Below are 14,704 nucleotides of genomic sequence, written 5' to 3'. Positions count from 1 at the left end.
CGTGTTCTGTCAACACACCGGATCAACTGTAGGTTAAATAAAATATATATTTGTGCAACATTTTGCAGATGCACCATGCCTTTAAAGCCCCTGGACACTTGGCGTATTTCTATAATATTAAATATTCACGAATAAAAAAGCAACAACACATTTAGCTATTATTCATCAAGAGTTTAAAAGAGACAGCTATTTATCAGTCTAGATTGTTTTGGTGTGAGTTGCCGAGTGTTGGAGACATCAACCATAAAGATGTTGATAATGGCACTCAGCTTGTGGTGCTCGAAGCTCCAAAAAAATACATTTGAAAAACTCAACTGCACCGTCTCTTTCCAGAAATCATGACCCGGTAACTCATGATGAGCCACAGACCTTGTTATGAGTGTTTTCATGTAGGAACTATTTTCTTTCTACCAAACTACACCCATATCACGGTACAGAAGGAAGCGAGGCTCGTCTTCATAACTAACTGATGCTGCTAGCTCACCTTAGGGGTGGGCAATATTGCACAATTTGGTTTCACTCCGATACCAAGTAATACAACGCAAGGATCGCCAGTATTGATACTTTTAAAAAAAATATATATATATATGTTTTATTATTATTGTAAATTGAATGTGCAAACATGAAAAAAGCTTTTTTTTTTTAATAAACAAAGTGCAAACATGTATTTGTTGAGAATAATAAATGTTTTAAAACTTGTTTTTAGTGCAAATAACTAAAAGAGGACAAACTGCCCTCAACCATCATTCACAGCTGTGAAACAGCTCTAAACATGCTCCTCTTTCTTCAGCCATCACGTGTCTGTCGGGGTAACTACTCAGGGCGCTGCACGTGCACAACGCATGTGTTTGAATGCATATAACACCACACAACAGCAGTGAGAAGCAAACAGTACAACAGAACATTGTTTGCACAGACAGTTCTACTGTTTGATGAAATACAAACGGGTGTAGAAGAGACAAACTGATTCCTGTTTTTGTATCGATCCTATTGGTGCTAGTCACAAGCCTCTCGCCTCTCTCGTGAGTAGATGCACGCTTCCTTCTGCGTGGTGACACGGTTGGTGGGTGTAGTTTGGTAGAAAGAAAATAGTTCCTACATGAAACTGCTCACAACAAGGTCCGTAGATTATCTCGAGTAACCGGGTCATGATTTCTTGATAGAAACATTGCTGCTGAGTTTTTTTAAATTAGTTTTTTCACATGTTGAGCACCACAAGCAGAGTGACATCTAGTGCCATTATATTGGGGAGAAGGCAGACATCTCTACGGCTGATATCTCCAACATTCAGCAACTCCAACACCAAAACAATTAGATTGATAAATAGCACTACAGGTAAAAGGATAAATATGTATATCGATTTTAAGGTGTGGTATTTTGATCAGCTTTGATTGACAGTAACCAAACAAGCCACAGACTGTCATGACATCACCTGTTGCCAACTGAGCCCCGCCCACTCCAAACCAGAAACAGAAATCTCTCATGTGAAACATCCAAAACTCCTCAAACTTTGGCAGAAAACAGTGTCTTCATGTAGGACACCATTACTAACAGTAAAAAGGCGATTGAGAAAATGTGTTTTTAGGGGCGTTAAAGTGTTTTGTTAAGGCCGGAGATGAATAGAAGTTGTCCAAATTCACAATAATTCAGCTGTCAAACATCTAAATATAGAAACTGGCTTTACGAGTGAACTTAAATGTGGATCTGCTTGACTAAGTCTGGACTTTGTGGCTACATCTCACTCTGAGTTAAATCACTTCTACTCATAATTGACCACACTGAGCTGGATAATGTGACCTCAGAGAAATCATCTCAAGTAGCGGTCGTAAATATTATCAGTTAATAATTGACAGGAAGTGATAGCGTTATAGTTGACGTCATACTTCTGAGGTGTGTTGACCTTTACTCCCAGTAAACTGAAACACAATTTGAGTCACTACACAATAAATAAAATGCAGTAAAACAACAGCAGCACACGAGATAGAAGGTAACAGAACAAACTCAAGTTGCAGAGGAAACGTGTGTTTAAAACAAACAGAGGAGCTCACTGATAAAAACTTCCTGAACTGAAATGACCTGGACACCTGATAACACCTGTGTACAGTAGAAACACACAGTCAGCTGATGACAGCAGGGCTGGGTGTACCGTACTGTGGAGCGGATCAACTAGCGAAGCCAGACACAACAGCACATCGCCTGGATCTGTCTCATGTTGTTTTGTTGTTGGGACCTTTCTGACTTCTCGCTCGCCGACAGGCAGCAGTCACACCGGCGACACAAACAAACTGAGACGGTGTTTTGTCTGAAACACCCCGTCGCCGTCTTCAGACAGACTTATCTGAAAAGCTGCTAACGTGGACTGCAGTAGAGCCACACCCTATTTTCAGCAAACATGGCTGACAGGAGGAAGCATTAAGTCACATTTAATCTATTAATCATATTGTTAAAGTAAATCATTTGTGTTTGACCCATAGACTGTACATAAGAAGTGGAAGTAGTCACCGTGACGTTACCCATTGGTTTGCGGATTTGCCGTTTTGAAGCTTTGAGTTCGGCATTCTGTCCGTCTACATCTTGTTTTTTTGCAACCAGAAGTCACACGGGAGGGTCATTTTTAGATGACCAAAATGTTATAATTAACTTTCATGAAGTGAAAACACACTGTGAAAGGGTTAAAGTTGTAAGACGAAAACACGGACAACGCCCAGACCGGACAACGCCGTGGTAGCGACCTGTCAATCACAAGGTAGCCCTGCCCTAAAGCATCCCCTGCTTTATGGTCTATTTGACTCTAAATGGGACCATAATTTACTAAATGAACATCATGCTGTGTTTAAGAAGACTTGAAACTAGAGATTGAGACCATAAACTCATGTTTACAATGTTTACTGAGGTAATAAATCAAGTGAGAAGTAGGCTCATTGTCTCATAGACTTCTATCAATCAGACTTCTATTTGCAACCAGAGGAGTCGCCCCCTGCTGGCTGTTAGAGAGAATGCAAACTTAAGGCACTTCAGCACTGGCTTCAATTCTCAGACCCGGAAGTAGCCCACCGGTTTAAACTGTGTTTAAAGTAAAGATGAGATGTTATATTGCTTATGCATGTCAAAATATCATGAAAGATTAATAGCTTTTAGTCCAATGGAACAGTCGGGGGATCTGAATGTCACCGCAAAGGAAATAGGGAAATACTATTTAGATTTATTCTGACTCTTCTGATTTGACTTTCTAATAATCCAGTCATATTATAATGCATCCTATTGATTATGTACACAGAATATTCAACTCAGAAGGGCTTTGAACATCCTGTTTTCTGGAGATACTTCAGAGATTGAGGATCTCGTGAGTAGATAGAACGAGGCTGATACAAAACATCACTATATTCATTAATATGAGTAAACCACTCATGAAAAATTAGTAAATGTGTTTTTTGTTGAAAAAAGGTCACTTTTAATTAGGTGTTTTTTTTGTGTTCAGATTCTCCGTCCAAGTGGAATGGACAGAAAAAAACACATGGTTTAAGTATTTTAATCAATTTGTTTTATTGGTAATGATCTATGAGTGCATTTAAAGTAGAAATCCACCATTACAATATATATTTTTTTGTGTTTGGAACATTCTGAACGGGTTAAATCAGTCGTACCAGTTGTTGTAATATTACAGCAGTGAATGAATACAATCCTGTCTTTGACACTGACTGCAGCCAGACTTCTGCCCCAGTTCTTCTTCCTGAGGTTCCTTCCCTTTTAAAGGTTTTCTTATTTGAAGCGAGAGTCTAAGGACAGAGGGTGGCGTACAGATTGTAAAGCCCCTTGAGGCAAATTTGTGATATCGGGCTATATAAATAAACTTGACCGAACATTAAAAGTCAAAGATAAATCCATGTATAATGACACAAAAGTAGCTCCAGGATGTAAAGTAAGCTATTTCCCTCTCTTCCTCTATCTGCCTTGTCTGCTCTACTCTGTCTCATTGTCTTGGAAAATGTCAGGGTGTGTGTGTTAATGTGTGCGTGTGTGTGTGTGTGTGTGTGTAAGTAGGCGCTCTTTGCCAGGCTAAAGATCTCCTAGCAACAAGGACCCCTGTTTCTATAAAAGGTGCAGGTGAGTTTATACCTGACAGATGGCCACGAACACGAACACACACGCACACAGCGTCAAACGGCCCTGCAGCCCCCACGCAGGTGTTGTCTCTTATTCTGGCTGATTAGACCTCCGCTCAGGTCGAAGGCGGAGCTATACTGGGAATTATGACGTCACCAAACTTCATGCACTAACAACAATTCAATCCGCTCCATTTGGTTGCGCCGGCGTGCCGCTGCTTACGTAGCGGCACGGGTGTGGAAACCTGCTATGACTCTGTATCTAGCAGCTGCAGGTAGTCTTTAGTCTTTCCACAGCCTTTAAGCATATTTTATTGTCTCATTGCTACCTTAAGGGGTAGGCTGGGTGTTTTGAAGTGGGGCTGTATGAGGTACTTATCCATAGTCAGTGTATTACCGACAGTAGATGACGGTCGGCACGCCCCCAGTTTGGAGAAATAGACGGGAGTAGCAGCACGGGGGCAACGGAAAAACATCTAAAAGAAAGGCTCACCTAAACAAACCAATATCAGTTTAATTGTACGCTATATTTAGAATATTTTCACCGCTTTACCTTGTTGTCAGACAGGCTTATCTGTTCTGTCGGGGAACTGAAGCCGTCAGCTCTATACAAAGCCACCAGACTCCATTCACAAAAACAGTAAAGTTACCTCGCAGAACACAGAAGTTATTGGTCTACCGCTGCCTCGATTGGTCTTGGTCTTGATCTTGTCTCTTGGACCCCTCCACCACAACTCCTGCCCTGTCTGACTCTTTAATGAATTATTATCAACATGAAAACTAGCTGAAGAGGTGAGAATCAAGAGCCACAAGGATTTCAGCCAGCAGTGTGACTAAACCTCCCAATAGACCAACCTCTATCCTCTAATCTGACGGTCTGTTTGTTTGTTTGTGTGTGTGTGTGTGTGTGTATGTGTGCGTTCGAGGGTGTGTCTTGTGCTCTACTGCTATCTGTCATATGACCATTTCTGTGCACTGAAAACACACACACATACACATGCACGCGGCAGCTTGTGATGGTCATATGTTAGAGCAGAAGAAGACAGCTTTAAGCAGAACAAACACACACTTCACCTCCTTCAACGGCAGAACGAATGGAAGCTGTTGAGTTTAGGAAACTTTGAGTTATAAACTGACATTATCCAGTGATTGATTGACGAGCTGAAGATTTTATTCTGTTTCTATAGCGACTACAGCAGCCTCCGTTTATCAGTAGTTCAGTATGAGTGAAACAGAAGGAACGGCGGGGTTATTGAAAAATGTGTGACGGCTTTAATTGGTTTGACTTCAGCCGCACTCATTAGCGCAGCATGAAGTCACCACTTAATATTTGCCAATAACTTCTGGTCTATATTTCATGGGGCCTTTATGTTCAGAACAGGGGAAAGAAAGGCATCCCTCCCGTCCTTTTAAAGGAGCAGTGCGTATAGATCTGGCAGTATCTAGCAGTGAGTTTGCAGATTGCAGCCAACCGCGTGCGAAGCGTGTAGAACTAAAAGCGCGAATGGCCCTCTCTAGAGCCAGTTGTTGTAAGGGTAGCGTATTGGAGTAGAGGTGGGAAGTGAGTGATGAAGCAAGAGAGAGAGGCCGGCGGAGAGTGACATTATCGACTCTGGCCCAAGCAGTAAAAGTTAACAGAGTTTAGTTCGTCCGTTCTGGGCTACTGTAGAAACATTGTGGACTCCATGGAGAGGACCCGCTCCCTATGTAGGTATAAACGGCTCATTCTAAGGTAAAACACAATTCTCATTTTCAGGTGATTATACACTAAAGAATACATACTTATTAGCATTATATTCCATTTCTGCCAATATATCCCCCTAATTGTTGCACACTGATCCTTTAAAACAAGCATGAGTGAGTTGACATGCTTGATATTGCAATACAATTAGACTAAAGACAGTAAAAGGAAATACAAAAACATATAAATCAAGATGAAAAAAAAAAACTTGCCAACTGGGTTAGTTATACAGATCCCCATTAATTTGAAAAATCTGCCATTTTGACAGTCCTATAACTTCTGTCTCACGCACACGGGATTCTGAAAAGGTTTGCCAGGGAGTGAAAACTGCTGACATAAACCAGAGTTACAGTGCACGCTTGTGTGGAAATATGTTTGATAGTCAGGGACCACCGACTCCGTCTCCAAGGAATTACTCTCATATGAAACTCATTTGCAATATACTTTCATCCACGGGCAACATTTTGTTCCAGTTGCACGTTCATGTTCTGTCTACAGGTCAGATTGGACTTTTCTAATATTCAAAGAACACCAAGATCTTTCCCAAACATGACCATAAAACATGTTAATCATGCTTTACTTCAATATATTTCTTACGAGAGCAGCGTGGCATTTCTATCATTTGAATTCCTAAAACAGTTCATTTAGCTAAATAACGTTAAAGAGTCTCATGACTTCAGCTGGAGATGCTCCAGAGATGTTGTCATAGCTAAATATATAAGAGCAAACAGTCTTTAAGCTGTTTAAACAGAGTCTGTTACCATCATTTTCATATTAACAGTTTCTGTGAACTGTAGAGATCAAGCACAGTTTGCTTGTAAAATCTGAATTTAGTGCTTATCCATAAGAAATTTAGCAGATGTTATATGATAAAAGGGCACAAAGCTACATTTTGTTGTTGCACTATGAACACTTATTCGTGCCGAATTGGAAGAAATTCCCTCAAGGTGTTCCTGACACCCGATAAGGCTGTTATCAGCTCATTAAATGAGTGTTATTAGTCTTTATAAGCCTCATAGATGTGAGTCAGAATAGGCCTTCTACACCTACTTTGTTGTAAGTGAAAGCAAAACTCGAAAGCAAGACGTAACACGTAACCTATTAGTTAAGTTTAGGGGAAATAGATCGTGTTTTGGCTTAAAAATAACTTCCTTTGAAAAGTTAAAGTGAAATTTAAGGTTGTGAACACAACCTCCATCGCCCCCGACCACCACCCCATATGGAGTTTCACGTAGTCTATACTACAGCGCCTGACTTCCGTTTTTGCTCCATCTCTTATCGCAGCACACTGTTTATAAATAACTGATTTTATGCGTAAGAATGTGTCAGAAAGCTGCAAAATGTTGGATAATTTCCTCTTTTGTTGCAGGTACACCATTGAGGTGCATGCAATTCACACTATAAGGTGGCTGAACTGTTCACACTATACGCGACTTGCTGTCCTGTAATCAGGAGTCTTGAAGTCGTTGTGGTTTTCAAACTACATGACTGACCGGTGACAGGAGGTCACGCACTACAACATCTTTCACCGGGAGGAATCCCTGATGAGTATATCTGGTCTCCAAACTACATTTTGTCACAAAAACACACGTGAGAAGTGGCACAGGCTTAGTCATGCTTGCTGAAGTTGTTGTTCTTGGCACGTGTTCACTAGCCTGTTTACAACAAGTCTAATATTTACCCTATGAAGATCAGTCAGCGTTATGTTTATTCATGCAAACATCCAACACTCTAGGTGCACCAACAACTTTGGTCCGTTTTGCAAATGCAACATATAAAGTAAAGTCCCTACAGTGCATACTGTATTGTGACAGGCGACCCCTCCGCCAGGTTTTTCCCATCAACCCGTGCATCACGCTCTCATTGGCTGGAGCTCCCTGACAGAGTCCCAGACTGGTCCAGATATTGAGCATGCCAGATATCTGGAATGAGTCTGCGATGCACCGGCAAACCTCTCGGCTCGCGTCTTGTAAAAGTTAATATCGCTCGAGTGCCGATGGTTGCACATGACACACACATAATCTAGTAGTGTCCATATTTGGCTTTTTGTTTACTGTTTATGCACAGACTATATGTGAGTGGGCAGTGGTGTGGATAGAGTGTGGTGCATTTAATCAGCAGAACAACAGCATGAGACTGTTTACACTGTTGATCCAGCGTGTCTGCCCTGTAATCTGAATCAAACTGGCTTCTGGACGCTCACATTTTATTTATCCCGTTTCTCTCTGTGGCAGCTAATGGCCTGTTTCCTGTCTGTCTGTCCTCCTGGCACACACACACCCTGTTTAACCATTAACCTCCCCAATTACACACACACAGAGACACACACTCCCTCCTGCAGTCCAGCTTTACAACACGCTAAGTGAAAGTCAACAGCACGAATGATCTGGATTAGCATCTGAATCAGTGGCCAAACCTCAGCGGTGACCAACAACAACTAAACACTTTCTCAGATTTCATAAACCGCTTGGAGGAGGGCTGCACGTTACTGTTTTTTACAATCTTTATTACTTGATATGAAAGCTGAATTTTTCACTATTAGGTCAACATCAAAGGACGCCTCAGTGAAAGATCAGTCAGATCTTCAGCGCACACAAGCTGTCTTTTCTCTCAGCAGCTCCATTCAGGCAGAAAATCAAGTCAAAACAGAGGATTGTTGTGCAGATGTTTGACAGGAGTGACGTGAGCTCAAATACTGTATTTCAACATGTTTTACTACAGGATTACTTCTATCAATAATACACAAATCAGTAGTATAGTGTTTGCAGACTTAGACGTGTAAGTGCGTTATTTACATGCTCACAAAATCACATGTAATGTTTCTACCTGCATCTAAAAATCATCACTGTAGCAAGATCACAGCCACTTAGGTTGAGTATATTTACACACTTTGGGTCATTTACTTTTTAATTTCACTTCATTCTAGCTGCAGCATTTTTACTTCTATGATTCAGCAAAGTTGAGTCAAACATGACGACTAACATGCTACTTCCAGACACGCAGTCTAACAGTAAAGCAGCGTATCAGTCATTGCAGACAGTATAGTGAATGAAAACAGTGTTTAAAGTATAATCTGAGCAACAGTGTGTTTGTACTCACTCTGCTGCTCTCTTTGAACAGTTTAAAGCTCATCCACTTTGGCATGTTGATCTCTCCTCTGCTGTCTCCCTCTCTCTCTGTCGCTCTCTCCGTCTCTGACAACTCCCTCGTTTGTGTCTTTGCCACACACACAAACACGCCCTCACACTGTCTCTCCCTCTCTCTCTCCCTCTCTCTCTCTCTCTCCCTCTCTCTCTCTCTGAACAAACAGCCATAGCTTTGTATTAGATGGGGACGGCACTCTGCTTGATGTGTGTGTGCTCACATTTCTCCCACTCCCTGGAAGCTACTGGGGCACTAAAACACTTTCCAGGACTCCTTGCGTGTATGTGTGTGTCTCTCTCTCTGTGTGTGTGTGTGTGTGTGTCTGTGTGTCACAGAAGTCATATGACCAGCAGATGGCTACTGTACGGCTTCAGTCTGAACCCGACACTGAATGCATTTGATTCATGAGAACACACACGTGCAAACAATTGAAAGCCAGTGTAACAGTGTTGTAGCTGAATGCTGGAACACTTTATAAATCACTACAATACATAACATCAGTTACTCATCTGAAGACGTCACATATTACTTCCTAAGTAGTTATATTAAAGTGCGGCTCGCCCAAATAATTGCATTGTTCTGCGGCCGGGAGGCGTGTTCATGTGTTTCAGGTGGGAAGAAATTCTTTGTAACATAGGTCAACATGTTACAGGTTTCTCAGGACTCTGTTTACTGATTTACTGTTTACCGACAAAAAGTTAAACTGTCCCAAACCTTTTGTCAGTCGGTCACACTTCGCTGCAGAATCAAACGGCTGCAGCTCGCTCAGCTTTCCATAGCCTTACATCCAGCATGAGCCATGACAGTTTCATAAAATCAAGCTATAGGAGAGAAGTATGAATAAATTAAAATGTTACAGCCACATACACTTTGCTGCAAGAACTCCATCTACAGATGGATTTTTGTCAAAAATGAATAGTTTGTCAGTTTATTTTTACCGTTAACGCAATGTTTTTTTTTTTTAATGCATATTATTTGCTTCAAATTACACGCAAAAACTGAAATTCCGCAAAGAATTAGATCCTCATGGAGGCCGAAATCATGTGTGTTGCCATGCAACTTGGGATTGGTCATTTTCAGTTGACTGTGCCACCGCATTTCCACTTTTCGATTTGTCTACAATGAAACGCAGAGGGACAGAGACGCTGGATAGCTTGTTCCTTTCTCTCGTGGTTGTATATCCATCAATTTCTACGTGCATTTCCTCCAACATTATCAAAGGTACTTTTTAACATTTTTATCGTTACTGTTAGTGCAATAAAACCTTGACAAGTAAAGAGCCAATACTTTATCAATACACTTAAGCATAAACATGTAAACTTGAAGCAAAGCAATATTTCATCCTGCTCTGTCCGCAGTCTCTCGTCCACCGCTACCATGTTTACACAAGCACAGCGTGCTAGCTCGGCTAATAGCAAATTGTTACAAACAAGCTAAAACCAAAGCAGATAGAGGGCTCCATCACTAGTAGCATCCTTTCTGAAGGTAAAATGTTTTATTTTATACTTTTCATGGATAAATTGGTGCCTTTGCCAGGGATACAAATCACAGCCAAAGCATGCCCCCAGACCTGCCTCGGTTACTCTGCACCTTCAACGCATAACCTGGACACCAGTCAAAAAAAAGAAATTCCCACCAGCCCCCAGTTGGTTCGATACATACTGGGACAAAAAAAAACAATCAGTGTTGCCAACTTTAGCTAAAGATATCCATCAGGGAGATTCCCTGTTAATGTGGCCTGTAGCCAACTGCAGAACTACTTTTAGATACTTTCATGTGACAGCAATCCCAAATATGTCACATGTACAGTCCTGTATAATGGAAATTAAGTTCTCCTCAATGTACACTATGTGATATTAAAAACATGTGGAACCAGAGGGGAGTGATTTGGTATAAATGTTGGTCTGGCTGTTGCCAATTACAGGCTCAGATTGTACAAGAAAAACAAGTTGTCTTGTACATGTAAAGTTTCTTGCCATGCAGATAATTGTATTTAGTTTGAAGGAGTTTGAGATATGAATCTCTCAGATTTGTGCTGCCAAGCTAATACAGTGGAAATGAATTACATTTCATTAGTGGTGCTAAAGATTCAGTGGTGCTTTGAGCTTTGATGCATGCTGACATGCTGATGTTTAGCATTAGTCTTGACGAGGGTTCATCCTGAGAGCGACATAATTGTTTGTACCAACTTTCATGGCAGTCCATCCAAAAGTTGTTGAGACATTTCACTCAAATATCAGCCTCATGAAACATATCCTCATACACGATATCTTACGAAAAGTTATTCCTAATTTTTCATGCGGTTTACTGCGAATGTACAGCAACGCGTGACAATTTCCGCTCTAGTCTTTTCAACGTAAACTTCCGTCTTCACAGGAAACAACTTGGTTAGGTTTAGGCAACGAAACTACTTAGTTTTAGGTTTAGGAAAATATCGTGGTTTGGGTTAAAATAACACCGGAAGTGGCGTAAATTAAATATGGAAGTTGAGTGACAAATAACTCAAAGTTGACTTCCGTGTGGCGTCTTTTGACCCACCCATCCACCCTGATCTACTTCTTATGCAGCGGTTGTTGCTCTTTATATTTCCTGGTTCACGATTATGTGGATTACACACAAATTGATTTTTGTGTAATATGTACAAATTAAAGTGCATTACTTCTCGTAGGTATAGCTACGAATGGTGTATGAGAACAGTCTGCCTCATGGTGGCGCTAAAAGAAAAGTCACTGGATCTCCAAAGTCATTACATTTCATCCTTTGGGGATCATGAATATCTGTATTAAATTTAATGTCAATTCATCCAAAAGTTGCTGTGATATTTCAATCTTGACTAAAGTGGTGGACCGATCAACCAACAGACCAACAGAGAGGTAAGTAAGACATTTATTTTACTCATCTGTGTCAGCTTGGCTTTTAACTTCTGAGCAATAAAATCATTCATAGACTTAAGCCAGGCGTCATACAGTATATTGCTTTACGTCATTTAAGGCACAGGGATAAAAATGGATTCAGCCCTTTCCAACCAGTGCTGCGTATATAGGAGTAATGTGCTAGTAAGTTTTATTGGTTCTGGCTCACAGAAAAACACAATTTTTACTCCAACTGAAGGCGGAGGCTAAACAAAGTGTTTGTCCTCTGACCTGCAGGGCTGTGGTAGAGCCATGAGGGCTGCCAAGCTGTCAACCGCTGGAACAGTGCTTAAAAATAACATTAAAGACCGCAGACTGAGCCACAGCTGACTCACTGCACCAAGAAACGTCACAGAAAAGACATAATTCCACTCAACGTCACAGAGCTGACATATATACACATATACATAACAAGATGTTACAGAACTGGCTGGAACCTGTCAACAAAACATCACAGGGCTATCCTGAATCACATCATGTATACTGGCATAGAGCTGTCTTTAAGTATTTGGACTGTAGCACAACAAGTCTTTATACCTAAATGACGAAAAAGGTAGTTTGTCGGTGACTTCTAAAATAACCATAGAAATGTTTTCTGGTCAGCCGTCTTTAAAAGGTTAAGGTCGGGTTCAGTTAAGGCAGCTGAGGCTACGGAAAGTTGCCTTCATGGATAAAAGAAAACATGAACTTTTGGTGGGAAAAAGGTCACAAATCATAGTCTCCAGTGTCAAAGTCACAACCTATGTATGCCCACAACCATTCGCCTTGACATTTTGTTACTTCCCACTTCGCTAATTAGAGGGGCGGTCATTACTCAAGAGGTATAAACAGGTAGCTCTGTAAACCAACACGTTTGGTTAAAATCATGACTATAAGGTTAAAGTTCTGATTTAATTTGAGGGTCTTTACATCAATGTTGAGTGTAGTAACTAACATTCATATGCAGAATCTGTCGGCAACGGGACAAGATTTTGGTCTCAGAAGCGTTCTGGTTTCCATTTCTAGTCGTGCAGAGTAGTATTGACCAATCACGTTCAAGCGGGCTTTGGTTGAATGTTGGTAAACAGTCGGTATGGAGAGCAAAAGAGGTGGAACACATTGGTTCGAAATGCAATCTGGGAACCCATCGGCTATCGTCTGAGGATGATTTAGCTTTTTATGGGTTTAAAATTAGCTTGTAAACTGCTTGTGAAACAATCCCGTCGTCATCCGTCGTCATCTCTCAACTCCGGTCTCACATCCCAAGTTGCTAATCGGACTGTAAACAATGAGCAGCGCAAAGAAAAGGCAGTCTTCGCCCGGATATCCACTGGCTACACCGGAAACCCAGAAATATAGTCCCTTGCCCCCCCATGAGGCTAACAGGCTTATCCGTCGTCAGACCGATAGCCGATGGGTTCAGAGATTGGTGAGTCTAGAATATATCAAGTGCTTTCAATTCCTACAATTAATGTGAACAATATGGATGTAAACACCTCCGATATCACTGTTCAAAGATTAAGATCAGCACATTAATCTCCTTGTGTCAAATCTAATCTACTGGAGTACAGTTCTAAATTAATAAATAAAAAAAAACTGTGCTCTGTCCGAATAGGTCAGGGCTGCTCTGTATGTCTGCTAAGCCAGCGCAATGATTGCCAAAGGATGCAAGATAAAAACTGTCCTATCAGTTCTTCAGGAGGACGATCAATCTATCGGAAGTGCTGTTAAATGTCAACCTGCTTCTCAAACAGTAACAGAGACGGTCTGAAATAAGTGAGAGATTACACCGCAGTACGTCTTGCACTGGTTTATATTAGCATGGCACAAAGATTGTTTTTTATCTGTCAGACGAAGGAAACAGGGAGAGAAGGCAAGAGGGGGCGGGGAGGAGGAGGAGGAGGAGGAGGAGGAGGAGGAGGAGGCATTCGTCATATAAAACTTCTCCAAAAACCACCAGAAACAGTAGCTTCCCTCCCTGTCTACACACACACACATCATCATCCTCTAGACCCAGACAGCCAGTGGAACATCTGACTATGCCAATGCTGATGTTATTATAGTATATGGGAGGGAGTGAGCGGGGGAGAGAGAGACGGAGAGAGAGAGAGATGTGTAAAAATTGAGAAAGGAGAGAGGGATGGATTGCATAATGAGCAACTAATTGTGGGTGTGTGCATCTAGAAAAGAGAAATGGAAAAAAGAGTGCGACAGACAAGAAAACAGGGCGAGGCACGAATAAAAGGTACAAAGATGTTTACGAGAAAAAGGGAGAGGTGAGGAGGAAAAATAATAAATACTGAACCGGAGCCTGTATTAATGGTTTCACACTCAAATATAGGAAGACACAACAGCTCCAAAAAGCATTTTATCTACTTGAAAAAGGTGATTCTTGCAGTCAAACTTAATGAGCTGATCAATATCCTGCACACCTTGAAAGAGTAAGGTTATGGTTAAGAGTTGGACCGTACTGACAATCTAGAGTAGCATCAATCAAACTGTAAAGCAAGGAATCTCTCTCTGTCTGTATCTACTTATGTGTGTGTGTGTGTGTGTCCTTGGCATATCTCGAGAATCTTGCATCCGATCTACTTCACACTTGTCGGGTGTATTGCTGGAGACCCAAAGACGTGTCAAAGTTGGTGCAATATTAATACTAATATCAAGACTAATAATCTTTGAATAATAACGATCTGTGCAGCTGTGCACTTATGTAACGTGCAAACAAGTTACAGCAAAACACGGGTCTTTCTTAGTTTGTAACGAGTTCTGAAGTCGGACTTATGTCACTACACAACGTGACAAACATCACGTGACAACCGTCA

At 41.2% G+C, this 14,704-nt stretch overlaps 2 protein-coding genes across 5 annotated transcripts in view; both read right to left on the bottom strand.

Annotated features, from left to right (window-relative positions):
- LOC119499822 (trace amine-associated receptor 13c-like) overlaps window positions 1–14,704 on the bottom strand; it is a 978,627-nt gene that overhangs the window by 325,685 nt on the left and 638,238 nt on the right. The gene's annotated exons all lie outside the window — the stretch shown is intronic.
- Window positions 1–14,704, bottom strand: part of kalrna (kalirin RhoGEF kinase a) — a 160,995-nt gene that overhangs the window by 51,226 nt on the left and 95,065 nt on the right. The gene's annotated exons all lie outside the window — the stretch shown is intronic.

The sequence above is a fragment of the Sebastes umbrosus genome, chromosome 13, assembly GCF_015220745.1.
Source record: "Sebastes umbrosus isolate fSebUmb1 chromosome 13, fSebUmb1.pri, whole genome shotgun sequence".
Taxonomy (NCBI): Eukaryota; Metazoa; Chordata; class Actinopteri; order Perciformes; family Sebastidae; genus Sebastes; species Sebastes umbrosus.
This window is presented reverse-complemented; position numbering and strand designations above follow the sequence as displayed.